The sequence below is a fragment of the Manis javanica genome, chromosome 15 (genome assembly GCF_040802235.1).
Source record: "Manis javanica isolate MJ-LG chromosome 15, MJ_LKY, whole genome shotgun sequence".
In the NCBI taxonomy this organism is placed as follows: domain Eukaryota; kingdom Metazoa; phylum Chordata; class Mammalia; order Pholidota; family Manidae; genus Manis; species Manis javanica.
In genome coordinates this window covers 22,014,090-22,041,322 of record NC_133170.1, presented here as the reverse complement: position 1 = coordinate 22,041,322, position 27,233 = coordinate 22,014,090, and the positions used below count along the sequence as shown (strand labels likewise).

Genomic DNA, 27,233 nt, shown 5'->3' with positions numbered 1-27,233 from the left:
TTAATTATTTTCTTAACCTAGTTACTTCTAGTAAAAATGAGAGTGATTTTAGAGAGAAGTATCGTTTCAATAATGTAGCCTCCTTCCAGAATAAAAAAATCCAACTCCAGATGTTGCTACATAACCTAATAACACAATTTGTTTTATCTTGCCTAGAAGCCACAAAACTGCAAATAGTAATAAAAATGAAACCCAGAATAGAAGCGCCAGCCTTCTGAAGCCCTCTCAACTGACCAGTGATGGAGACCTAGCTGCACCCTTTACTGCACCCCCTTCTCAGCACGAAGCAGCCAGAGCGGTCATCGCCCCTTTTCCCTAGCAGCAGCTAGAGTCTCTATCTGTAGAAGAAAGAATGAGACCATACCCATAGCCTTCCCTGGTAAAAACAGGTATTTAATCCCTCCTCCCAAGAGATGGTGGGCTTGTAACACTGGAGTGACCCCATGTGTCTCTACTTCTGCCTTCAACTCCTCCCGTGATTTCTGTATCAAGTTAGTACCCAGACTAATGTATCATGATGACTTATCATTCGTGGCAGAATTAGAACCTAAACTAAGGTATAAAAGAGAGCCAGTCTCACTCACTCTAGCTGTATTACTAAGAGTAAGAGTCGCAGCCGGAGTAGGACCAGGGGCAGCTGCAATTATACAAGGAAACCAACATTATGAAGGACTAAGCAGGTGAAGATTTGAGAACTTTCTATTTCTAAGAAAAGTCCCTAACCTCTCTCTGAAGTAGTGCTACAGCTTAGATTTACTATTTCTAAAAAAAAGTAGATTGTGTGCAGCTCTAAAGGAAGAGTGCTGCTTCTATGCAGACCATACTGGAGTAGTAAGAGACTCAATGTCTAAATTAAGAGAAAGATTAAATCAGCGAAAGCGAGAACGAGAAGCTAACCAGAGCCTGTTTGAATCCTGGTTTTCTAGATCCCCATGGCTATCAATAAAAACTATTTAATTCTGCAGTCAAAAATTTTCAATGTAAAATTATTTCTCCCTTCCCATCCTTCTCCATTTATCAGTTCCCAATCCCCCCACCACTCAAGTAGACTATAGTTACTATTTACTTGTTTACCTAGCCAGAGATCCTTCATGTGTATCACTTTTAATTATGTGACATCAGCATATATTTGAAATTACACCTCCCAAAACCTGGTTCTTTCTCTCTGAAAAGAACTGCTGATTACCACTCTTCCATATATATCTGCAAACTTTATTTTGCCCTTGAAAGTAGAGTCTCTCCTGGTTCTTATGATCAGCAAAGCCTATTCTATAATTAATTTTGATTGATCTGAAACAAAATATGGCGATCATCCACTGCCTAGGTAATCCTGAATATGTTATCTCCTTTTGTGGTGATTTGATAACATAAATATTTTAAAGTCAGAATTGTAGCATATATGATATTATACTGTGCATTGATGGCATTGGCCATATTATGCTGCCTTCTGTTAAACTACGTGGTGTGCTTTATTACTGATACTAATAACCACATGCTCCTTATTGAGACAGAGTCTCTTAGTTCCTGAAACACACAAGTTAAGAAACCTCTCAACTCCAGCCTCACCCCTTTTTGCTATTCTTGGAGCTGCGTGAGCTTGTGTGGGCCCAGGGATGAGAGTTAAACAATTCCCTTGCGACTCTTAGAAGAGAGGCAGGTGGTGGTATGTGGTTGGTTGACAGAAGCCCAAGCAAACAGAGGAGTAGTCAGAAGGAGGAAAACTGCAGAAAGGAAAGGGAAATTCTTATCTGTGGGTTTGTATCAATGAAGTCAATGGATACTAAGACAGCAAAGTCCATCTCAATGAGTTTATAAGCCTAAAGCAAGGAGAAAGGGAGCTGAGACTTTCTGCAATTCCACAAGAGCACGTGGAAGGGAAAGCATTCCTAGAAGGGGAAGGAGCAGAGAGCCTTGAGAGGGTGGCGTGGAGATTGTAGAACATAAAACATTAGTTCAGCCAGGAGGATTCCAAAGCTATATGAAAATTTCTCTCATTCTTATTTTCCCTTCCTCTTAATTACTTTTCAGTGCATTATCAGATGTAATTATTCTCATTCAAGGAGCAGCCAGTTTAGCAGGTTTGACTCTCTGGGGAGTAGGTTCTGCAAGCATTAGCTATCTTAGCACAGTGCAAGTGGAGGAAAGGGTCAGTCAGCAGCCAGCTCAAACCTGTGAGCTCTCCCCAGAAACCAGACTACACACCCACTGATACATACGGAAGGAGGAAATGTAAAGCCCTGTGTGCACATGTAGCCCCACACAGAACTTCTTGTGGTGGACCCAGCTTAACTGCAGGCACATGGCCAAACCCATACCTACACCCAATGACTCAAACCCGTGCTTATACCCTTCTGTCTGTATATCACACGTATTACAGAACACAATGTCATCACTTGGGTACATATGACCTCCTATTGCATTTCCTGAACAAGGTTCATTTGTGTATAGATAATTTAAAGAGGCTAGGTTATTAGTACCTTGTAGCCCAAAGATATTGGACGCTGGAGCAAGGAAATAAAATAAATGGTGAGGCCCACTCAATAAATTGCTTTCCAGATGTTCGTACAATAAGCTCTCTCCAATTATTCCAGTTTGGCTAGAGGCATATGGAAACATCAAATCAGTCTAGAATTGTTTTTTGTTTTGTTTTGTTTTTTCTTTTAACTCTCACTATGTTTTATGTTTTGTTTTTTAGTAACTGATAACATTAAGTTCTTGACTTTAGGGCTGGTTTTCTTTGCCTAGCTACACGGAACAGATGGGCTTCTTATTTGATATGATTTGTTTATATAAAGTGGAAACCAAATGCAGAGACATTAATCACTTGAGAAAATGTTCATCACTTAAAATCTAACACAATACCAAAGATAATGTACTCATATAAAGCTTTTTTGCACAAAGATACACTGAAAAGATGTACCACTGAGAAAGATGAGACACTGCACCCGTATAAACATGGGAAGTGACATCTCATAAGGTTCTCTAGAATCTTGGGACTTCTGATTGTTATGTGTTGTTTAAATAGAAATAAACAAGAAATTAAGTTTCTCTTAATCCATTCTTTGAAATAAGACCCTGTTGAGATGCAGGTAAACATCTTCAGTTTTTCAAGGGGTTGTTTGATTGGTTGGTTGGTTGATTGATGGAAGAGCTCAGAGAACTTTCTGTGGCATTGAGCCTGCCTGAGCAGCTACAGGCTTTCCGTACTTGCACATGGAACTCTCTTCAGCCTCCTGGTTACTTCCTGACAACTCCAAGAATGAGTGAATATCAAAACATAGATATAGTAGTTATATTCATGTATAGTAACTTAAAATTTATTTTTATACCTTTAGCTTTAGAATTGTTAAGGTATCCACAGCAGGCATAGCCACCTATCCATGGACGCCTACACAGGAAACCACATCAAAGCACTTATGTCAGAAGATGATCAGACTCACTCGCGATGGTTCCTCTCCAACTCACCTTTCTCCCTGCAGTTAACAGGCAGTCACCACGTAACTTTGCTCGCCCACTGTGTCAAGCTGAGAAAAGGCACGGCTTGATGCCAGAGCCATCTAGGACGACTCTTCCTAAGGGTTAGGTTCTAACCCATCTTACTGTTAGAAGGAAGTTCCAGACCAACATTTCTGTACATTCTGACCAATACTCTCATCCCCTTCAATTATATATAGAGTTTTCTCACTGTGTTAAGAAACAAAAAAAGTATGTTGGTTATTGGTGCTTCTCTTAACTGGACTGTAAAATTCTTCAGTAGATAAAACCCAGTTCTCTCCTTAGTGTCCTGCAGGCCACTGGAATCAGGAGTCTAGTGAAGTTGTGAAATTGTTTATTCTGATAACTATATTTAACAGTTGGAAAATATGTATAAAGCTTGCCCATGGCTTAGGCTCTGCAGATGGTTCAGGCATACTGACATCTACAGTGCCAAATCCGTTCAGACAGGGCTGTAATGAAAACAATGCTATTGCCTCACTTGCAGTTATCATCCCTTATTTTTCTCTCTTCTCAGTTGTTTCTGACTTTCCATTAGAGTATTAAAAAGTTTAGCCTCCCTCTTGAATTGAGACCCTAGAGGGGGAAACAGCACAATGAGAGAGAAATGGGGAGTGAAGTCTACCCCCAAATCTTTGCAAGACTATAGTCTGGAGACAAGAGAAGTTAATGATTTAACTAGAATTGAACTAGGTATTACTGTTAATTCTCCAAATTCTTACACATCCCCACAATCTCTGCACACAAAAACAGTTATATTTGCAAGAATAATGCAGCTCTTACTAGTGACAGTTCTGTTGGGTTAGCACAATTTAGTCTCCCAGACATAATCATCTAGTTATCCATGAGTATTCAGAAGAAACTCTTCTTACCAAAATACATCTACAAACCGACCTTTAAAAATTAGATCCATTCTCCTGTACCATGTCTGCCTTTGTGCTGTAAGAAATTCCTTGATTGACTTCTGTATAATACCTGGTCCCGTTCTCATAGGATGAGATTAAATCTGGTGCACCAGCCTCACCCTCAGCTTTAGCACCAGCACATCAACACAAGCGGATCTGGCAGTGTGTTCTTTTCGCGTAGACAAGTGACTCACCTACCCAGAAGGATACCACACTGGATGAAGGGAGTTATTAATAGCCCTGGGCTATGGCAGAGGCCTCAAAGACTTAAAGCAAGGAGGGTGAAATAGAAGGAGCTAGCAGCCCCCCCAACTAAGGTGGCCTGCCTTCTCACTCAATCACACAGTCTTCTCTTTGCCTCCCCTTCATCCTCATACTTGAGCTGTCTAGCAAAAATCAACAACAAACAAACAAACTCATTTAACAGAATGAACATGTTAACTTGGAAACGAGATAGATCTCGGAAACTGCACAGATCTAGAGGATGCCAGAATTATCTACCTCCAACAATCTGAAAAGCAAGCCATCCTTCCTGTGTTCAGTCCCACTAAAACAACATACCAGGTATTTGTTCAGCACTTTTGCACAAAGAAAAAAGCTGAGGTTTAGAGAGTTGAGTTATGAGTTAGAAATGTCCAGTAAATGGCAGAGCAAGGTTTCATACCCAATACTCCTTAAACTACTTTCCTACCTGCATGTACTTGTCACTCAAATGGATAAGAAGAATAGTATCAAGAAGGAATTGCAAAGAATCATGGAAACTGGAATGCTGAAACCAAAGGGCACCAACAAATAAGACAGCCCCTAATTTGGAAAATGCAGGGAGTAATTCTGCCCGCGTTCTCTCTAAGGTCTTATAGAGCACAGACAAATGACCTCTGTCTTCAAAATGCATTCTGAAAATAAAGGTAGAATCAGACATTTTTTCCAGTACTCACCAGATTATGGAATCGTGGGTCATTTTCTTTGCTCATTTTCCTGGATCTGACCCCAGTCCTATTGCTACTTTCTTTTTTTTTTTTTTTTAATTTGGAGGGAAAGGGTCTAGTGTCCAGGGCTAGCAATCTTTCACTGAGCGTTAGGGTCAGGAAGGGGCCAGGATCCCCAGCAGATAGGATACCAGCCTCAGAATTAGGGTCATGAGGATCGATGGCCACACAGCACCCCAGGCTCCACCCTTCTGCTGAAGCACACTTGTGAGAGGGCAAAGAGTAAATGGTGAAGCCCCCTAGACTGGTGACCCTCCAAGTCCAGGGAATTAGACCACTGCCTATAACGTGCCCTATGCTCGCAGGTCTCTCCCAGCCTGACTGAGGCAGAGAGGAGGCAGGTTACACAGAGGGAACCCCTTGTCCTCCGCTCTTCTTAGATATTGAGGGCTTGTGATTGTTCTGATCCTAACCCAACCCCGACCTCTTAGAAACACAGGGCTTGAAATGTACTTTGAAATGGTAGAAAGAGTCCTGAGCCTGTTAAAACAAAGGTCTTCTAACAATAAGACTGAGTGTTATCAGGCTTTTCTTGCTTTTTTTTTCCCACTTGTCTGCAGGAATTCCTGAAACACATATGATATTCAGTAAAGATGAGGAAGCCCAATTTGTATTAGTGATTGCAAGACAGGTAAGAAATACAGTGCTCATGAACACTGCAAGCAGCATCAGATTTTAAATATGATTCCATAGATGAACACAACTTATTTTCTTTGAGGTGTGTGAAATAAAGTGAAATTTTGTGATTTCCCGCAGTGGTCCCACAGGCAAAGGGCTGTGCAAGCTGCAGAGGCCCAAGTCAGGCAGGTCAGCTCCAGTGGTGCTGTGAAGATGCCCTGCAGCCCTTCTGGCCTATGTCACAAGACCCACAGCCCCCTCACCCCTCACTCCTGACCAGAGGCGATCCAGCCTGGAATGCTCAAAAGAAGACAAACCAGTTTGATTCTCATGTCCTTCAGGAGAATTAGCCAGCCTGATTGCCACCTTCTCTCACACATAGACAACATCAGAATATTCCTTATCTGTTCCTTTAGACACTTAACGTTACATAACCTCTTTAGATTGACATAACCTCTTCCCTGCACCCATCCCCGTTGTGAAAAAAAAAAAAAGGTATCTAAGATGTTCCCAAACAAAGGGGCTTTGGAGCAATTTACCAGAACATACTGATGGGCTGCTCCAGGGCCATGGTCCTCAGGAAGACACTGAATAAACGTTTTATTAAATGCAACAATCATGTTGATTTCAGTTGACAGGTGTTATACAGATTCAACACTTTTTTTATTATAGTTGTCATTCTGTTTTTCATTTTCCCTTGAGGTGCTCTACAAATTCAAGGCCTTTTCTTTTTATTGTAATTATCATTCTATTTTTCCTGCTTCTGTTTCCTTAACCCCTCCATCTATCACATTCAAACTTTAAGAGCCCAGAAATAATATACCTTAAATGAGGTGTTCTCCCACTGATTATTTTCTCTTCCTGGGATTACCAATGAAAGAGAATTTCCCCAGCCCAGACTAAGAGCTATGAATAAGAGAGAAAAGCCCAAAACACACGACCACCACCCCGCTCCAAGCCCAGCATTGCCTCTGATCTACCCGGGTCTCCTTTCTCCTACCTGATTAACACACCAGGAGATGCCTGCACGTGCCTGGGGCTTCTTTCAAACACCTGGTTCCTACTGCTGACAGGCACATTGCATTTCCATGGATGGGTCCCCCTCTTTGATCAGCTTTTCCTTCTAAGGGGGTACTCCTGGTACTTTAAAAAATCTTTTGGCAGTTTCCCCCCACTCGTGAGATCTGTTTCGTTTGGCTACTCCTCCAGTCTATTCCAGCATCTTGCCTTCTGGCAGAGGAGGGCCCTGGCTGAGCAGGATAGAAGGAAGAAGTCTGCGAGAAAGATTACAGGAACACACACACACACACACACACACACACACACACACACGCGCGCGCGCGCTCATTCTCTGATAAATGAGCCCCAGACGCAGGCAGAGAGACAGATGGACAGGAGATTTCACAATCAGGAAGTCAGCTCAGTTGCCGTTTGCCTCAGTGATGTGTCACACAGGGTGTGTCCCTAAATGACTCTCCACAAGAAGGTAATTCCAGGTAAACAATAACAAGCCCCTGGCAAGATGAAAAAGACACCTCTGGGAACGCATAACACCCAGGAGCAAACAGCAGATTCCTTCCTTAGGAGGAGGTCAGCAGGTTCAGAGCTGGGCAGTCTGGGAGTTGGGGAAGGAGAGTCAGCCCTGACCTGGTGCTGTGATAACAGAATCAGAGGTCTGAAATTCTCGTTCTGGGAGGTGATTCATCAAACATCCACAGGCATATCACCTGACCTCGCCATTCCTTCTCTTCCCACTGTAGGGACCAGGACACCTGTTCCTCTCGTGAGGGCAGTGAGGACATAGTGCAGCAGGAAATGAATCACATCAGAAAAGAGGCAGGCCATCCAGCAAGTCCCCTCAACCAGTTATTCCACCTTGCCCTTCTCAGATCCTGAAGGCTTCCTGTGACCTGCATCTTCCTCCCTACATCAGGGCCACCCCAGAATCTCACAGGCTTTTATTCCTATCCCAATGTTGCCTGTAATTTCCTCTGGGCTGGTGGGAATAAAGGAGCTTTGGGGCCAGCTTGTATTTGAATCTCAGCTGCAGCATTCACTGTGAGTGTGCATCAGTTATTCTAACTTTCTGAGCCTCTGTTTTTCCATCTGTAAAGTGAAGACAATAATATCAGCCTTCCAAGTCTGTTGAACATGAAATGGGACCGTTTCTGTAAACTACCTTGTACAGTGTCAGGTCCGTTACAACCGTTATGGATTCGTCTCTCCCTTCCTCCCTCCTTCCTCACCAGGTTGGGAGGAAGTCACATGGCTGCACCAATCAGGTAAGTATATATCACAGAAAATAAACACAAAATCTTTTATCAAAGTACGATATTTGTGGATCTAAGTATACATAGTCTTGTGTGTGAAGGAAGGGGTTAAAATATTCATAAAGTTAATGTGGGTTTAAAACTTTTCATATATCAACTAGGTTTGGTGTGACAGCCTGAGTATTACACCTGCTCGGAGGTCTCTGAATATGACAGTCAACTGAGGGAAGGAGATTTAAACAAGATGTACCAAGGAGCACAAAGCTGTGAATTAAGGTTCACAGAACGCTAAATGGTGATATATTAATTAACTAGTTAATTAACTAACTTTCTGTCCCTAAATTTCTCCTTCAAGCTGGTTCCATGGGTCCTACCTAACTGCTGGCTGAATTTTCTCCCAGGTCCTGAACCAACCTTGAAGGAGGCAGCGAGGAGATGAATGGTTTTAGCTCCCTTCTCTCTGTTCTTCTTACCGCATCCATATACCATGAGAAGACACAGTCTTGCTCCATTTTCACAGGGTGTGTGTGTTGCTCATGTTCAGTGTCCAAGTACTGTCAGATCTGCAACCCTATCCCCCCAGCCTGATGGGTGGACAATGTCTCATGTCCTCTCTGCCTACATCAATCTTTTCTTATGTGATGAGAACTCTGCTCTGTCCTCTGGCTACTGAGGTCCTGCTATGAATGAAAAGAACCCCCCAGTAAACACCCCTGCTGCCTAGTGCCTGAATACCAGCCATCACTCATCCCTTCTCTACTTTATCTACCCACAAACCCTGGCCCTCTCACCTTTGTTCTGCTCGCAACACTAAAAATCCAAGAGGCTTCTGCTTGCCTACCTTTGGTTCTGAAATTGAACTGTCCACCTGTACCTAGCATCTGTCCCTCAAACTAGTTAACTTTTCCCAAATCACTTGCTCAGAGAACTGGCCCTAAAGTTGGCATACAGGATGCAAAAGGAAAAAGCCACTGGCAGATACAGGCAAAATGGAGACATGACACTCAAGGTCATAGAAAGAGTAGCTGTAGGGCAGAGGCACAGCCAGAGAGTGGGTGGGTTCAGGAAATAAATTGAAGGTGAGGATAGGGAGAAAAAATGTGTTTAGGTAGCTTTTCTAAGATGTTTAACTATGAATGAGAGGACTAAGATGAGTCCAGGGAGGTCTTGCAGAGTTGATTTGTCTGAACACTTAGGGCTCCAAGATAAGGAAGGGAATGAGTGATATCTCAACATGCAGGAATTTCTCATTCTAAAAACAAAACAAAGCAAGGTTTGGGGTAGAGGGGTGAGTTCTACACCTGAGTATATCACAAAGCCTAACATACATGTATACACACACATATACATGCATACATGCACACATTTACACACACAATGACACTGAAATACAGAGAGATTAATATAACACGTGAATATCCCAGAAATAAAATAAAATAAAATAAAATACATATTTAATCTAAAGAAGTCAACATGAAACAAAATAAGCAGATTCTTAGACTTGGCTGTACATTAGAATCCCTTAGGGAGCTTTAAAAAAAAAAACCAATGCTGGGGCCCACCCCTCATTCTGGAAGAGATGAAGACAATTATGATTCCCATAGATTATGATTTCACCTTGAAAAAGGCAATGCTTTCCAGGAGATACTAAACTATACTGAGGTTGAGAACTACTGAGATTGATCATGCATGGTATAGATTATGAATGATAAACATATTATGGATTTCTCAGTTGGCAAAAATAATTTAGATCCTTGCTTCATCCATATGTAAAAATAAATTTTAGTTGGAAAAATGACTATATACTTTAAGAAACAAAAAAATAACAGTATAAGTTATATTAGAGTGATAAGAACTTGTTAAGTTTAAAAGAAAGGATTCCTTCCAATAGAAAAAAAAATCACAATGGAAAGCTCAACCAATCTATGAATAAAAACACAGATATTTGTACTAAATGAGAAAATTTCTAAGATGTCAATAAATAAATGGTCGTGGAAAGTGCAAAACAAAAGAAAACCAATTCACAAACCAAAATGTTTAACAAATGTGGAAGCAGGGTGTAGTAAGATTAAAGATGTCCAATTTAATTGCAGTCATTACATAATACACATTAAAATTAAAGCAAGGCAAATTTTCTTTTTGCCTATCCATTTAAGAAAAACATTGAGAGAATTTCTCGAAAGAGCCCTGTGAAAAAAGCCCACTCTTACACCTTGATAGGAAATCTAAATTTTTACATTTATGGAAACAAATACAGCAATCTGTAAATAAAGATCCTCAAGAGCATTCACAATTTTGACCCAGTAATTTCATTCCCAGGAGTCAATCATAAGAGGGTTTTTTTTTAATGGAAGCTGTTTCTGAACACACATACACATTTTATTGTGCTATTATTTATCTCTTTTGAAACAGAAAGATGCATTTGTTTTAAAATAATCCTACTAATTGGAAAAGTAGAAGTGAGTGGAGATCTAAATGGAACAAGATTGGCCATTTGTCGAAAATTGTTGGATTTGGGTGATTAGCACATGGGTAGTCATCCTACCTTCCTACCTATTTTCTCTGCTTTTGTATATTTGAAACGTCTGCAATAAAAAATTTAAGAACAAAAATAAACTTAAATTTTCATCAAGGAGTATGTGATGGTTAATTTTATGTGTCAACTTGGCTAGGCCATAGTACCATGATATTTGGTCAAACATTATTCTAGATGTTTCTGTGAAGGAATTTAAAAATGAGATTAACATTAAAGCCAGTGAACACTGAATAAAATAGATTACTCTCCAGAATGAGGATGCCCCCTCATTCAATCAATTGAAGGTCTTAATGAGAATTTTAAGAAATACTGACCTCTCCAGAAGAAGAGGAATTTTCTGTCAGCAAATTACAAACTTTGGACTCAAACTCAACTCTTCCCTGGGTCTCCTGCCAGCTGGCCTACCCTGAAGACTTTGGACTTGCCAAGCATCCACACATTCCTTAAAATTAATCTCTGTAGATGACAGATGATAGAGAGATAGGCAGACAGATAGATGTACATACCTACACATCCTGTTAGTTCTATTGCTCTGAAGAACCCTAACTAATACAAAGAGGGCAGCCAAGTTTTTATATTAGCTATATAATGTAATACTGTAATATAGTAATTTTATGTTCACAAAAATTTTTAATAAATGGGGACTATTTTATGTTATAAATAAAGTGATAAAAGCAGATTTAAAAATATGAATAAAGAGAGAAAGAACACAACTGCATAGCTGAGGGGAAAAACACCTATTCAAGAGAAACCCAGAGAAGAACCCTTAGAATGTTACAATGGTGACTGAAAGAATGATTTTTTCCCCCTCTACTGTTTATTTTCCAGATTGCCTGAATTAAGCCTTAATTATTTTATAATAAGAAAATGGAAGGAGGAAAGCCTGGAAGGCAGAAAAGCTTGAAAGCAGAAATACAAAAAGAAGAAAATTGGCTGAGGGTGACAGAGAAGACCAAAGGGAGAAAATCTTATTAGAGAGCTAGTGATCAGAATGAACGACAAACTAGAATCACTATCTCAAAACTTACATCTTCAAAGAGGGGCCTGGTGGCCTAACGTTACAGGGAGGACCTGGAGTTTAGCAAGCGGTTGCTTGTTTCTTGCTTCAGGCATTATGTTTCCTACCTGGGAGAGCGCCAAGTTGGAACTGCCAGGGTCAAGGCTGATATGTCATCTCCATCAAACTATGGGATAGTAAAATAAACACAGGGTTAGCATCAGAGATGTGGGATGGATTTATCTCGACCTTGTAAAGCCTTGATTTTCTAATCTGTACACTGAGATAGTCATGACCACTTAGAGGAATCTAGTGAGAATTAATAAGACTGTAAACGTGTTCTTCCACTGTAGTAGTTACAAGTGCCTCTTCTAGCAAGAGTTCATTTACGTAACATAATTACTTTCAGACCAAGGATTACAATTTAGTGTTCCTGAGTTATTACCTTCTCCTTCAGCTTCTCCAGTTTTGATTACGACCATCCCACCACAATGGTCTCAAGAGTGTGACTTTCCTTCAAAGCCTGTACACAGGTACAGTATGATCAAAGGGCTGAGAGATTTGCTAAACGTTAAAAGAGAATAGTTGGAAAACAAATTCAGTAAACAAAAAACGCAGAACCAGTGTGTGTACGTGGATGCGGACATGGCGGGGTTGGGAGCAGGGTGAGGTGTGGGTGTGTATTTTCCTAAGTAGGAGCTTGCAATTTTACTATAGCCTACTTTTTATCTGAATATAGCCACACAGAAGCCCAACAGCAAGCCCCTCCTCAGCCATCTGCCATCTTCTTCTTACACCCTGCTCTGAACTGGTACCCAGGAGAAAGGTCAGTTTTCCAACACTTCTTTCCATATATCTTCCATGAGAAAAGCCAGTGAGGCGTATTCCTAGGCTTCAGCTCACTTCCAATTTTTGTTACAAGTTTCAGAAGCATAGCTCAGCACATTTCTGAGATCCATTAACTTGGTTTTGTTTCTGATCGCCTGTGTGCGCTTGAGCAAATTACTTAATCTCTCCCAAACCTGTTTCTCATCTACGACTGTCTAACTCAAAGTCACTGTAAGAATTAAATGATACTTACAACAATGTCTACCACTTATTGTAAAGAGCAGCTGTTATTAATTTTTCCTATTTTAGTGATAGGAATAAAAATAACTCTATAATAATTACTATTACTATTATTAAAATTATGACATCTTCAAACGATCTCTCCTTTTGGATAAGACCTTCATTCTATGCAGCACTGATATCCTAATACCATAAGTGGAATACCCCTGTTTCTGCGGATCAACAGAGGGGCAAGGGAATTATTTCCTGAGATCTAAGTTTAGCGTATACTTCAAATAAATCTCACCTAGGCTTCTAGTACGATTTTCTCACTATCCTTCTGGAAAGCATTCGCTTTTTATAATCTTACCTTTTCAACTGTCTTGTTATATTTTGCTAAATTGCTTCATAGTTTTTGAATTTAAAATATCATATGCTTACAATAAAAGTGAAGGTGGCTGATTTTAGACTTCATTCCATGGGCTAATTCTCAAAATATAAGCCCATATGGTTCCCCCTGAGGAGTTCTGTAAGTCTCAATGCCCAGGACCCATCAATTAAGTCCAAATCAGACCCTCCGGGAATGGGAACCTGGTACAGGAATGTGTTTAAAGCTCCAGATGTTAATTCCAATATGCAGTCAAGTTTGGGAACTCAGCCTTAATCCTCTTAATCGTCCTTCTTAATTAATATAGAGGAAATACATCAGCTCTAATTTAATAGGTAAGGTTCTAAATTGGCAGCCATGTTTTAATATTCTCTCTCTCTCTCTCTCTCTCTCTCTCTCTCTCTCTCTCTCTCTCTCTCTCTCTCTCTCTCTCTCTCTGTCATTTTGGGCAAGTTTCATCACTTCTTTGGGTTTTAATTCCTAATCTGTAAAATAATGGCTCATAATCCTTACACTACCTAATAAGAGGCACTCTGATGGGAAAATGAGATAAAATATATGAAAGGAGTTAAAAGTTTTAGAATAAAAGTATTTCAGAGGTAGAATTATCATGTTCCTCTCCACCCTGGCCACGTGCCCACTGCCACCTCTTCTGAAGTATCTCTGCCTCCCGCAGTCAAAGAACCAGTGTGTGTACATGGATGCGGACATGGCGGGGTTGAGGGCAGGGTGAGGTGTAGGCATAGTGGTCATGAGGGGTGGCATGAGGTCATTTGATTCCTACACTGTTTTGTCATTCAGAAATTATGCATAAAAAGGAGTTTACTCTTTTTCTCTTAATTTCTAAGACTAAGATAGTAAATGGTTCCTGAAAATAATCTTTCTTAAGATTTCAAAGAAACAGATGAAGAGAAAAAAGATGACTAAGAAGAGAGAGATGGTTAATGATTTGGGGACCTGTTAAGCTGTTGTTAAGGCTTTGATATTTCAGAGAATTTCAAACCACCCCTACTCATTGCCCTGTCATTTGTTGATCAGACTTTTTGTCCTCTTAGTTATCACGACTAATAATTTTTAGGGCTACAAAGGTTAAGGCATCAGAAGACAGGTGATACTTTGGGGAATAATCTAAGATTCAGATGAAATTTAAATTATGTTATTTCTATACCACTGTGGACTCCAGAATAATGAGGCATTAACCTTCACTTGGGCTTCAGCAGCCTTCTCCCCTGGAATTCATCATACTTTCCTCACCTACATGATTTCTCAATAGAAAGCTCCAGAAGAAATGTACAACAAAAGGGAAGAATCCTCTCCTAATAAAGGCAAAGGAGTCATGTGATCTCAGTGGTGGCATGAGGTCAGCAGCTTCGTGTGACCTTAGCAGATCATTTAACATCTCTTTATCAGATGGTTATCTGTAAAACATCATGAAATTTATAAAGAGTAAAAGTACAAGGCATTGAAATTACTAACTGACATCCAATGAGGAGTAACTACAAAAGCAGAACTATGATGAAGCCAAGAATATATAAAATAAAATGTATTTACATAGAAGAAGAGAATTCAGAAGTGTAAAACCAGACAACAGTTTCTCTATCTCCTTTTAAGTAAAGTATTTAATAGCTTATATCATTCCCTCAAAATGGGTATGTAATCTGGTCCATCTAGTAGAATCTATACTTGCTGTATGTAGACAGAAAAAGTGAGATCTACAGAAAAATCCAGAATTGTAAGCACACCCCTACAAAGGTGCAGAAAACAGTTTAAAGCAAAGAGACGTGAATGTTGCTCAAAACACCTGCCACCTTCCTGGCTTCTTGATTTGTCCTGAGAATAAAGATGTAGCAGTGACATGAACTTTAACGATCTTAGTTTAAAGTTAATCTTTGTTTAAGAGCCCTGTTTGATCTCACTTTCTGAAATGAGAGAGAGAACGAGAACCCAATAAACACAGGATGGAACAAAATCCTGAGTTTAGTGTTTAAATTCCAAAGGAAAACCCTAAACATTTTTGCCTGATCTTTATTTCAATTGACCAATTGAAACTTCATTTCAATTTAATAGATAATTGAACAATTAATATTAAATACTGTTTATTATATTAATATACAGTATTATATAGTATTAATATATTAAATACTGTTCACCATCTCTTGGTCTGATTTTCTCTTCTGTGTGTTTCCCTAGCAAATTTTTGGACTTTTCCCCAGGATCCAGGTATGGTTAAATTTAGTTATTTTATCCTGGACCTACATTATCTCTCCCTCCTTTTCCACTAAACGCAGTCTCTTTCCACAAGTCAGCGTGGAGCAGAGTTCAGACAATAAACCAGGGAAGCAATTAGCTTTGTACTCTGCCCTGCTGGGCTCCTCCTTAACTGACATTTATGCTCAGCACAGCTTCCTTGATAGTGGTTTTTGCTTCTCATTATTGCCCAGTATGTTTTACAGTGTATGGTTAAAATGACAAACATTTATAGAGTGCTCACCAGGTGTAAGGCTCTGTTCCAAGCACTTTCCATAGAGATAAAGAAACTGGGTCATAGAGGGGTGAACTAACTCTCTCCAGATAACACAGCTAGCAAGCTGGGATTTAGAGCTCCAACCAGGCCGTGTGTCTTTAGAACCTGTGTTCTTACATTCTATTATACTCTTCCCTAGTAAATTCGTGAAAACCTGTTGTTTCTTTGCAAAATTAGAATTGCCTTAAATATTGCTTTTGATTTTTTTATTAAAGTATAATTCACATACCATAAAATTCACCCTTTTAAGGTGCATAATTCAGTGTTTTTTAGTATATTCTCAGAGTCGTACAACCATCACTGATGTCTAACTTTAGAATATTTTTATCATCTCCCAAAAGTAACCAGTACCAATAGCAGTCATTGCCCAATGCCCACTCCCCTGCCCTCCAGCCCCTGGCAATCACTAATCTTTTTTTTTGTTATGGATTTGCCTATTTTGGACATTTCATATAAATTGAATCATACAATTTATGGTCTTTGTGTAAGGCTTCTTTCACTTAGCATGTTTTTAAGGTTCATTTGGAACCAGTAGGAGATAGAGATAAATGATGAGATAGAGATAGAGATAGAGATGATAGAGACAGAGATGGAGATGGACATGAGCTACAGAGAGAGAAAGAGAGAGAGAGAGATGAGATGAGATGAGATTTATTACAGGAATTGGCTCATGAAGTTTTAGAGCCCAAGAAGTCCCACAACCTGCCATCCGTAAACTGGGAAACCAGGAAAGCCAGTGGTATAATTCAGTCTGAGACTGAAGGCCTGAGGAATGGGGGCCACTGGTACAAGTCCAAGAGTCCAAAGGCCAGAGAACTAGGAGCTTCAATGTCACAGGGCAGGAAAAGATGGACATCCCCAGTTAAGAAAAAAGAGAGAATTTGCCCTTCCCTCACCTGTTTGTTCTATTCAGGCCCTCAATAGATTGGATGACACTCACCTACACTGGTGAGGACAGATCTTCTGTGCTGTCTACTGACTGAAATGCTAATCTTTTCCAGAAATATCCTCACAGACATACCCAGAAAAATGATTTACTAGGCATCTGGACATCCCTTAGCCCAATCAAGTTGACATGTAAAAGTAACCATCCTATCCATGTTGTAGCATTAATCAGTACTATGTTTCTTTTTTGTTGCTGAATAATATTTCATTGTATGGTTATACCACTCTTTGTTTATCCATTTGTCAGTTAACAGACATTTGGACAGTTGCCAGTTTTGCACTATTATGAATAATACTGCTATGAACATTCACATACAAGTGTTTGTGTGGACATATGTTTTCATTTCCCTTGAGTATATACCTAGGAATGGAATCTCTGGGTCATATGGTAACTGTTTAAATTTTGAGGAACTGCCAACTCTCTTCCAAAGTGACTGCACCATTTTACATTCTCACCAGCCATGTATAAGGAGTCCAGTTTCACCACATCCATTACTAATTCTCACCAACACTTGATGTTTTGTCTTTTGTATTATAGCCTCCCTGATGTAGCATAGTATCTCATTGTGGTTTTAATTTTCATTTCCCTGATGACAGATAATATTGAGCATCTTTTCACATGCTCTTTGGCCATCTGTTTGTCTTCTTTGGAGAAATGTCCATTCAAAGCCTTTGCTCATTTTTTAAAATTGCTATTTGTCTTTTTATAGTTGAGTTGTAAGTATCCATTATGTATATAATGGACACTAAACCCTATTTGATATATGATTTGAATATTTTCTCCCATTTTGTGTGTTGTCTTTTCACTTTTGATAGATTTCTTTGCAGCCCCATGATTTCTAATTTTGATGAAGTGCAATTTATCTTTTTTTCCCCCTGGTTGCTTGTGCTTTTGGTGTCATATCTAAGAAACCATTGCCTAACCCAAGATTACGAAGACCTACACCTATGGTTTTTTTCCTATAACTTTATAGTTTTAGTTCCTACATTTATGTCTTTGATCCATTTTGAGTTAAGTTATGCAAATACTATGAGGTAGGGGTTCTAATTTATCTTTTTTATGTGGATATTCAGTCGTTCCAGCACAATTTGTTAAAAGGACTCTTTTTCCAATAGATCTTTCTGACACCCTGTTGTGAACCAAATCCCCATAGGAGATGGGTTTCTTTCAGGACTCTTAGTTCTATTAGTCAATATGTCTATCCTTATGCCAATAGCACACAATCTTAATTACTATAACTTTGTAGTAAGTTTTAAAATCATTAAATATGAGCCCTCCAACTGTATTCTCATTTTGATTATTTTGGATATTCTACGTTCCTTATGTTCCTATATAAATTTTAGAATCAGTTTGCCCATTTCTATAAAAAAAGGGGAGGAATTTTAGTAGTGATTACATCAAGTATATAAATCAATTTGGGTAATACTGCCACCTTAACAATATTAAGTCTTCCTATCCAAGAATACAGGATGGCTTTCCACTTTAGATCTTCTTTAATTTCTTTCAATGATATACTGTAGTTTTCAGTGTACAAGTCTCATTTGCTGTTGATAACACTTACATTTCCATGGCCTCTAAAAGTTAAACCAGGGTTTGTGTATGAATGCAGAATGTTCTGTCTCTAAGAAAATCAGTTCTAGAACAGGTTAGACCATACATGCATCCCAAAGGCTGGCTGGACATGCTATCTATGTCTAGTACCCTGGCACAATACAAGGCCACTACCGATCCTTCTCATATCTGAATTAAGTACACAGACTATAGAGCACCACCTTCTGTAGCTCTGTCAGATCCAGTTTATTTGCTTTGACAGCCCTGAATTGGTCTAAATTTCTCGGGTCACCATGAACTGATAGAGCTAGAGAAGGTTCCCAAAGAATCACATCTGCATCTACATATCTAACCTACAGAGACCACTATTCCCTGGGCACCCAAAATATGTTTGATTGAGGTTTAAATAAAAGCCACAAAGGCGTAGCCCCCAATATCACTGTTAAATCTTATAACTCAGGTATGAAGATATAAGGATTTCTATCTAGCACAGAGAGTTCCATTCCAGGGTTCAATGAACTTATTTCTATAGGCAGTTTATCTCACCCATTATCTGAATACCTATATACCCACGATCTGTGGCCTTGCTGTTGTCAAATCTTTATTGACCATCTGTGTATAGATAACCTAAGTTCATACTTTTATTTTTAAGGTCAACTGGTCTCTATTTACCAATGTTAACTTGGTGAATTAAAAATAATCAATTTTAATATCAGCCAAAGAAGAGCAGATGTAGATAAATGTGGTCATGGTGAACAGGAGGTGCTTTATGGATAATTATAAAAACATTTGGTTTATCCACATTTCTCTTTTTCCCAACCCTGGCAAAATTGGAATACTCTTCAAAGTTATCTTCATTACTATTTAAGAGCCACTTCAGAATAATCCATGGCTGTTTTAACACTTCATATTGCATGTCGACACTAAGATCTAAGTGACAGGTGACTTGCCTAGGGTCAGAAAATCAATCATAGCTGATCAGATGAGGGACCTCCTGGTCATGAATCCATGATTAGACCATCCTAAGAGTGGGCTGTGGCTGAGGTCAAGACAGGGAGTGAACGCCAGGGCACTTGGCATTACAGGAGCTGCTTCAAGAAGGGATGTAAACACAGCGGGTTCAACTCTCAGAGTCAAAAGCCACCTTGTCCCCACACTGTAAGGGAAGTCACTGCACACCTTCTGTGCCACTGCAGTCACACCTCCTGCTAAAGTAACAATAACAACCCTGCCTTCCATTTCTATTCTGCCTGACCAGCACACTATGAAATCCAACACATGCTCCACAAATCCCGTGGAATTCTAAGTCTGCACAACCAGAAGAGCCCTTTGAAAGCAACAACAACTAAAAACCCTACCCTCCATTACTTACTGGTGAGGAAACTGAGGCACAGAATTTAAGTATCTTCCAACAGTTACTGAGCCCTTAAGCTAAGACTGGCATTGCATGTCATGAGTCTCCCTCTGGTGCCCTTTCACTATGCTGCCCACCATTCCCAAGGCTGACTGAATATTTGGCCTCCTTGAATGAGGGTAGGGAGGAAGATCCTGGTTCTTGGAATTCATCATGTGCGAACGCGTTCATAGATTCTTCTGCCTGCCAGGCCCTTAGGCTGTAACATGTTTCTGGACTAGCCTCTGGAACTCTACCCCATCCCTGCCCAACGTTAGAAGACTAGAGACCTCACATGCCAGTTGTATTTTCATTCCTGGCACTGCAGGGCTTAAAGAATATTCTAGTAAATATTCTACTTCTTTCCTCTTCTTCCATCAGAACTCATTTTGACTCATACTAGGGTATCAGCCCTAAGGAATGTTAAAGGGCTCAGGCACTGAGACCTACAGGGAAAGACCACAGAGGCAGGGAGCAGGGCAGTTCAGATCAGACTGGCTAGATATGTAGAATCTGCCCATAAATCTCATGGAAAAAAGGCAGTCAAGGGAGGTTTTCAACATTCCCTTAGCCCTGCTCCTTCTTCCTTGAACCAGAAGCCAGGCCTGTTACTTCTACTACTCAGATAAACAAGACCTTTCCTGCTGCCTGGGTCTCCGGCCAGAGGGACCACTAAAGTCGGGCCCAGCTGAAGGGGTGTCAGAGAGCACTAGGCCAGGGTCAGCAGGAGCCCTGTCTAGGCCATACCAGCCCCATCTGACTTCAGGGACACTTCAGAGAAGTTGATCCTAATGACACAAAATAGGGGTGGCTTTGACTTACGGTTGGTCCTGACAGCTGATTACTGTCAGAAAAAAAAATAGTGCTTAGGTCATCTTCGCTAAATTCGTTATTATCTTTGGCCAATATGTTTCCTCTGTCCATTGATAGCATGTTATGAACATAGCATAAATGGTGTCTCTTGAAGTTATTCAACCCCTACCCTGCATTTACCCAGTAGTATGGTATGTTTGGTTAAATCATTCAAAACTGATTATAAGATGAAAGCTAATCATTTTCAAGCTTTCTCCAGAAAGCTAACTGGCTGAAATATCAGTATTCTATGCATATTGTTCATATTTTCCTATGGCCACAATGTACCTTTTGAAACACATTTTTTTTCTTAACCTTTACCATCTGTTATAATTTGTTCTTAGACTTCTAACATAGCCTAGAATTATACACATATGATAATCTTAATTTAGATCAGTGTTCTACAAATAGCTTTATATTTGTATGTATTTTGTTAACTGACAATTTTAAGAACCACTGCTAAATATATAAAGAGGGGGCTGAGGCTACAAGATTTTAACAACTGTAGAAGGAACAATTAAAACAAGTTTCCTTTTCACTTACAATTCTCGCCGGTAATTTAGTCCATAAAAGTGTGAAACCGTAGGTCTGAAAAATGCAATCCTTGCCTTCAAATTTCTTTGATCATGGCAACTATTAAGAATTGGCTGAGCTGACAACTGGCTACTGCAAGCCAAGAACACTTACATTATAAATGAGGAAACAGATTGAGTCAGGGGCAAATGAGATACTTGGAAGTTGGGACACAGTGGGGTTGATAAAGGTTAGAGAAAGCTTAAGCATCAGGAGGTGCTGGTCCCTGAAAACTCACCCTTAGGAAATGGCATTCCCAGCTCCGCACAGTTGCATCCACACTGTGCAATCAGGCTGGAGTTGTAGGAGTTGTAGGAAGGGGAATGGAGTGGAGGCCCCTGAGCTGAGGTTGAGGAGGTGAGAGAAACTTCTGGAAAAGAGGCTGAAGTGAAGGGATGGATAGGCACCCTTTCACGCCATCCTCATTTTCCTTTCCTTGTCCAGATGTGACTGTTTCCCCAGCTGAACTCTTACTTATTATTATTCTGGTTAGGAAACTCAAGAGAAATTGTGAACAATTTGAAAACAAAACACTCACCTTTTAAACCTGGAAGAACCTCCTGAAAATTCCAAGTCCACTTCCAACCTTCATTTTCTAAAAGAGAAAAAGAAAAAGAAAGCAGCTATGGACGCTAAGGAAAGTGCTTTGTTTTTGCTCACAAGGAAGAGTGTCAGAGCTTAATACAGCCTCAGTTCCCTGGACTCAGGACAGGGACAGGACCCTCTGCTCTACACCGATGTCTGTGCAATTAGCTTTTCCTTTGTTTACATCCCTTCCCATCTACTTTCAAGTCCCCTGGCTAGAAACTGTGTCCAAGAAAGGAGAAGTTAATATGGAGCATGGAATACCCAACCTAATTATTCGGTCGGTACTCCACCAACTTGCCAGAGATTATCTATTTTTTCCCAACCAGAAGGTAATTTTCCTGAGGGCATAGGCAGCATCTTTAGGCCCTTCATTAGCACTGCCCAGAAGTAGGCACCCAGCAGCAACCACCTCTGAAGTCAGAGATGTGTTAGGGAACTGAAACCAGCTAAATCCGAGCTCATGGGAAGGGCAAACATGAAGTGACAGAGCTAGAAGGGAAAGCATAACACCTTCATGACAATAAGAAAGCAGGGACCTTGGCTATTTTCTTCATCACTGTACCCCCAGCACCTAGACCAGTGTCTGGCACGTCTCAGGACTCATATGCTTGCTCAGTGAATAAATCGCTAACTTCACCTATAAAAATAGCATTGGATCTGAAAGGAATTTTTATAGAAAAATGATTTCCACAAATTAATTGGGTATAAAGGATTCAACTAATGCTAAACATATGAGTTTTGTACCGTGGTACATAAGAAATAACATGGAACCCAGATTTCTGCCCAATGGGGAAACATTTTTAGTTATCTCATTAGTAAGATCCTGCTGTTCTCTATAAAGAGATTACAAAGTTCTTTGCTATGCATAGAACAATGAACCCTCAGAGCGAAAATAGGACAATAAGCCTAATAAAGAAAGTAATTGAAAGTGCAGTGTGGCAAGCAGATAATGCCCCCCCACTCCCCTCCCCAAAGATGTCCATGTCCAAATCTCTGGAACTTGAATATCTTAGTTTTCAACAGTATTAGAATAGCAAAGGGGAAATAAGATTGTAGATGGAATTCCTCAACTGACCTTAAAATAGGGAGATTATTCTGAATCATCCAGCAAGTCCAATGTAATCACAAGGATCCTGAAATGTGAAAGGAGGTAGAAGCGTCAGTGTCAGCATGCAGGACGTGAGGAAGACCTCGCCGGGCTCTCAAGACAGTGGAAGAATCCTGCTGAGGAATGCAGGCAGCTTCCAGAAGCTGGAAAAGACAAAAAACAAAAAGTTTTTCCCCTAGACCATCCAGAAGGAAAGCAGACCTGCCTGCCCATCTTGGACTTTTGACCTGCAGAAGCATAAGATAAAAATTTGTGTTGTTTTACAAAGTTCGTGGTGATTTTGTTACAGCAGCAATAGGAAGGGAACACACTTAGATTTAAACAAAATAGAGCTGCAGAATCACATAACTCCCTGTAGAAGTTTGGAACATGTGCTTCTAGGAGCTGTTTGTGAGAGGGTGGGAAAGGTGGAAAAAATAAAGTTTCTGCAGAAGACAACTGAAATCAATATGGTGCTCTACTAACGCTGAGGCTGTGCACAGCTAGAGAACTGGTCATTGTTATGGGTTCAAGTGTGCCACCTGCAAACTCATCCATTTAAGTCCTAGCTTCCCATACCTCTGACTGTAACCTTATTAGAAAGAGGGTCTTACAGACATAATCAAGGTAAAATGAGGTCATTAAGGTGGGCCCCAATCCAGTAAGACTGGTGTCCTTAAAAGGGGAAATCTGAAGACAGAACATTTGCAAGGAGGATGTCCTATGAAGGACAAGCCAGAAGGAGAGGCCTGGGGAAGCCCCTCCTCTCACAGCCCTCAGTTAGAACCCTGCCAGCACTTTCATGTCAGAGTCCGACCCTCCAGAACCATGGCACAATAAATTTCTGTTGTTGAAGACACTCAGTTTGTGCTACTTTGTTACTGCAGCCCTGGGAAACTAACACAGTGCTGAAGGCCCTGAGGAAGGGGTATGTGATTGTCACTGAGGCAGTAACAGGTGTGCCTTGTTTCATAGCAGTTTCTCTGTCATTGCCTTTTCTACAAATTGAAGGTTTGAGGCAACCCTGTGTCGAGCAAGTCTATCAGTCCCCTTTTTCCAACAGCACTTGCTCACTTTGTATCTCTAGGTCACATTTTGGTAATTCTCACAATATTTCAAACTTTTTCATTATGGCATTTGTTGTGGTGATCTGTGATCAGTGATTACAATCTGCTGAAAGTTCGTACGACAGCATTTTTTGACAAACTTTTTTCATCAAGGTAGGAACACTTTTTTAGATTAATGCTATTGCACACTTAGTAGGCTATAGCAGAGTGTTACATAATTTTTACATGCGCTGGGAAACCAAAACACTCATTTGAATCAGTTTATGGCAATATACGCTTTACTGCAGTGGTCTGGAAGCAGACCTGCAACGCCCCCGAGGCTCGCCTGCCCTTTGCCCCGTGTCACTGAAAGCCCCGGATGGCCCCAGCCGGCTGTGGGGAGGGCAGAGGAGAGCAAACCAGGTCGACAGCACGAAGCCCTGTTCCTAGGGCATTTCAGTGTGTGTGCTGCACGTTACAGGAGCTCAGCGGCTTTACTGCCCTGACTGCTAGTGGCTCTAAGTGGGAAGAAAGCCTGGGGGGCCATGTGTGGGAGACTCGCACTGGCACAGGCCTGGTAACACAAGGAGGCCACAGTTACACAAATGAAAGGGAAAGAAAGGAGACAAGACCGGGACGAGGCTGCAGGACTGATAGGAAGGAGAGACGAGAGGAAGACAAATTATTAAGAAAACAGAGAATCAGTCAGCAAGGAGCAGCACGTCAGACACTACCTCAAATTTTACAGTTACACCTAGTAGTTACGTTATGATTCATGCATTACGGGATGAGGAGGCTGAAGCTGGGGCAGCGAGCCCCAGACCACCGTCTGAACGACCGCACGGTCCCGTAACAAGCAGTTCCTGAGCCCTGCTGTTGCCCCCTCCCCTGCCCTGACTGCCCCTCTTCAGGGACCGCAGGGGCCCCCCACCACTAGGCTTTCCGGCTGCACCCCTCTGCACCAAGAAGGCTGAAGCAAGTTTAGCCTCTTGTCATGAAAACACAGGAACCAAAACCCACAAGATACATTTTCCAAAGAAATACAGTCATTGACCTGGCCATCATTCTTTGTTGCCATAAAATACCCGCAGCCGCTCGCTGCCTCTCCACTCTCGGCCTCTCCCTCCTTTTCTTCCCAAACGCCGGAGGCTACCCTTAGCTGCATCACCGCCCCCCCTCCGACCCCGGTCCCTCCCACCCCCGTACACTACCGTGTCCCTCCTCCGAGCGCTGGTTTCAGATGCAATTCGACATGCAGTTAAAACGAGAAAGTGACGGGTTTGGGCACGACGAGGGGCGTCCGCCTCAAGGAAATGCTTTTCAGGCTCTCCTTCCCACCGTGGGGCGGCGCTGCCGCGAAGGATGGAGCTGGGGCGGGCTCCCCGCAAAGGGAAGTCTGCGGGAGCGGGGGTTTCCGGGACTCACCGCAAGCTAGCCAGCGGGAAATCTCTGCTGAAACTGTCAAAGCTGGACTTCGTTGCTGGTTCACTTGCTGATTTCCTTCTCTGGTGATTGCCTGGCGATCGGGTATCTTGGAGACGTCCGTCCAAGTGGAAATGGAAAATCCTGGTGAAGCGCAACAGCGCCACCTCCCGTCCGCCTCTAATAGCCCCGCCTTCGTTGGTGTTCAAAATGGTCTCGGAATTTGCCGTTCAGCCGACTGGTAGTGCCTCCAGGGACAGGCACCGCCCCAAGCTTTTGCTCGGTGTACCAGGTAATACTGACCACTGCCATGACATGAGGGAATTGATAAGGAGCAAGTGGAAATGAAACTCTCAGGAGTAGGTAATCAATCATTAGCATATGCTTTTAAAATCTCTGTACTGGGCTCTCCTCTAAGGAGAGCAGTGGACAAGCTAGTTACTTTACCTGCACACAGGGAATTTACAGTCATAGGAAACAGTGCAGCTGAAAGAATTCCAGGTTAGATCTAACACCTCATACAAGTTCTATTAAAAAAATACAGGTCGTAGATAACTCACGTAGGTGACCGGTTTGTTCAGCATTGATAGCAAACCGAGCAGAAAGGGGTACCCATTAGTACAGAAAAAATTTGAGTGCAATGAGATGTGCAGGGTTTAGAGACTGAGACGCTTCAGTTCACCCATGTAGTATAGTCTTCCCTACTAATTTTGATATCCTTTGGAGCTCTTTAAAAATGTCACTGAAGCTTACACTGTAAAATCGTTAGTGGTGAATTTCATGTTACATGAATTTGGCCTCAATTTTAAAAAGGATGAAGGCTCATCAGTAAACTGTTCTTTTCATCCTTTATGTCATACATGATCAATAAAAGCCACATGAACTTATCTGAGCTTTATATTATGAAATCTCCTCCTCTGCTTCCCCAAGCGCTCAGAATCTGCTTGAGGATGAAGACTGAGGCTTTCTCGTTTTGTGATTCCTGCTACCTGCTAGCATGTGGCTAGACTGCATACTGACACAGAACTCTGTTTAGAAATCTCATTATTGTCCAGAAACTTTAAGAGTGATAGGAGTTATAACCTAGGACCTAGGGATTTTTTAAAAAATAAAACATAACAAAGAGGGCAAGACAAAAGTTTACTCTCCCATTTTATCAAGCAGTTCAAACAAATACATTTTTAAAACTTCTAGGATAAAGAAAACCCTTGAAATGTCAATGTTCAGCCATAAAAACTCCTAAGCACCTACTAGATAGAATACTAGTTAAGCAGTAGGTACAAACAGGTTCCACACATATACTCACAAACTTGTGGCTAGATATCTGTTACTGCTCTCTTCTTTCCAAGTGTTCATTCTCTTATAATTTCACTTATTACCTCTGTCTCATATTTCTGGCCTTCTGACTCATTTTCAGCAGTGATTCAGTCCCACCATCCCTGCCAGATGGTTATTTCTGCCTCACTATTAATTTAATAAGCGTGTATTTAGTGTTCATTACCTGCTCTGCTCATGTAAAGTGCTGAACAGCAGGAAATCACACTGAAATACACACTAGGGATCTCTTCATTCTGCTGTTTATTCTACATGATCCTGCTCTGCTTTAAACCCTGCTATCCATGCACATGTTATTTAGCGTATTCTCTCCTGTGCAATTCTGCAATTATCAGCAATCCCAGCATGCAGTCTGCTGGGGTGGACACTCCTGAAATCTACATGAGGCACAGAGAAATGCTTGTGAAATCATCAATAATAAAGGAAAAGAGTCCGAGCACGCAGGCTTTGCCCAATAGCAAAAAGAGCTTGGTGTTCAGCATGGTGCCTCTTAAAGGCCTGTGGGTGAGGCCTCATGACTTAAAACTGAATCCTATGGAAAGCCTTCATCTCAGAACGCATCCACCTTCACCACTGGAGGGTAGCAGGAGTGCCCCAGATCCTGTGGCCTGCCTGGAAGGCATACATGGGGCAGGGAAACAGCAGCCTTGATGGCAGCTGTTAATAGAGTG

At 41.1% G+C, this 27,233-nt stretch overlaps 2 long non-coding RNA genes across 4 annotated transcripts; one reads left to right on the top strand and one right to left on the bottom strand.

Annotated features, from left to right (window-relative positions):
• Positions 1–970: 970 nt before the first annotated feature.
• LOC118970598 (uncharacterized) lies at positions 971–25,465 on the bottom strand. 3 transcript variants are annotated; one of them, XR_012125562.1, is made up of 6 exons: positions 25,231–25,461; positions 22,748–22,923; positions 21,623–21,679; positions 11,939–11,997; positions 3,466–3,684; positions 971–2,596 (listed from the first exon to the last, which is right to left on the bottom strand). It is a non-coding gene; the product is annotated as an uncharacterized lncRNA (long non-coding RNA). The 3 variants fall into 3 exon arrangements; XR_012125560.1 differs by having other exon boundaries at positions 971–3,684; positions 25,231–25,465; XR_012125561.1 differs by lacking the exon at positions 25,231–25,461 and adding an exon at positions 25,017–25,223 and having other exon boundaries at positions 971–3,684.
• On the top strand, positions 6,791–13,652 carry LOC140846461 (uncharacterized). Its single transcript, XR_012125563.1, has 3 exons — positions 6,791–8,289; positions 12,268–12,343; positions 12,550–13,652. It is a non-coding gene; the product is annotated as an uncharacterized lncRNA (long non-coding RNA).
• Positions 25,466–27,233: the final 1,768 nt, after the last annotated feature.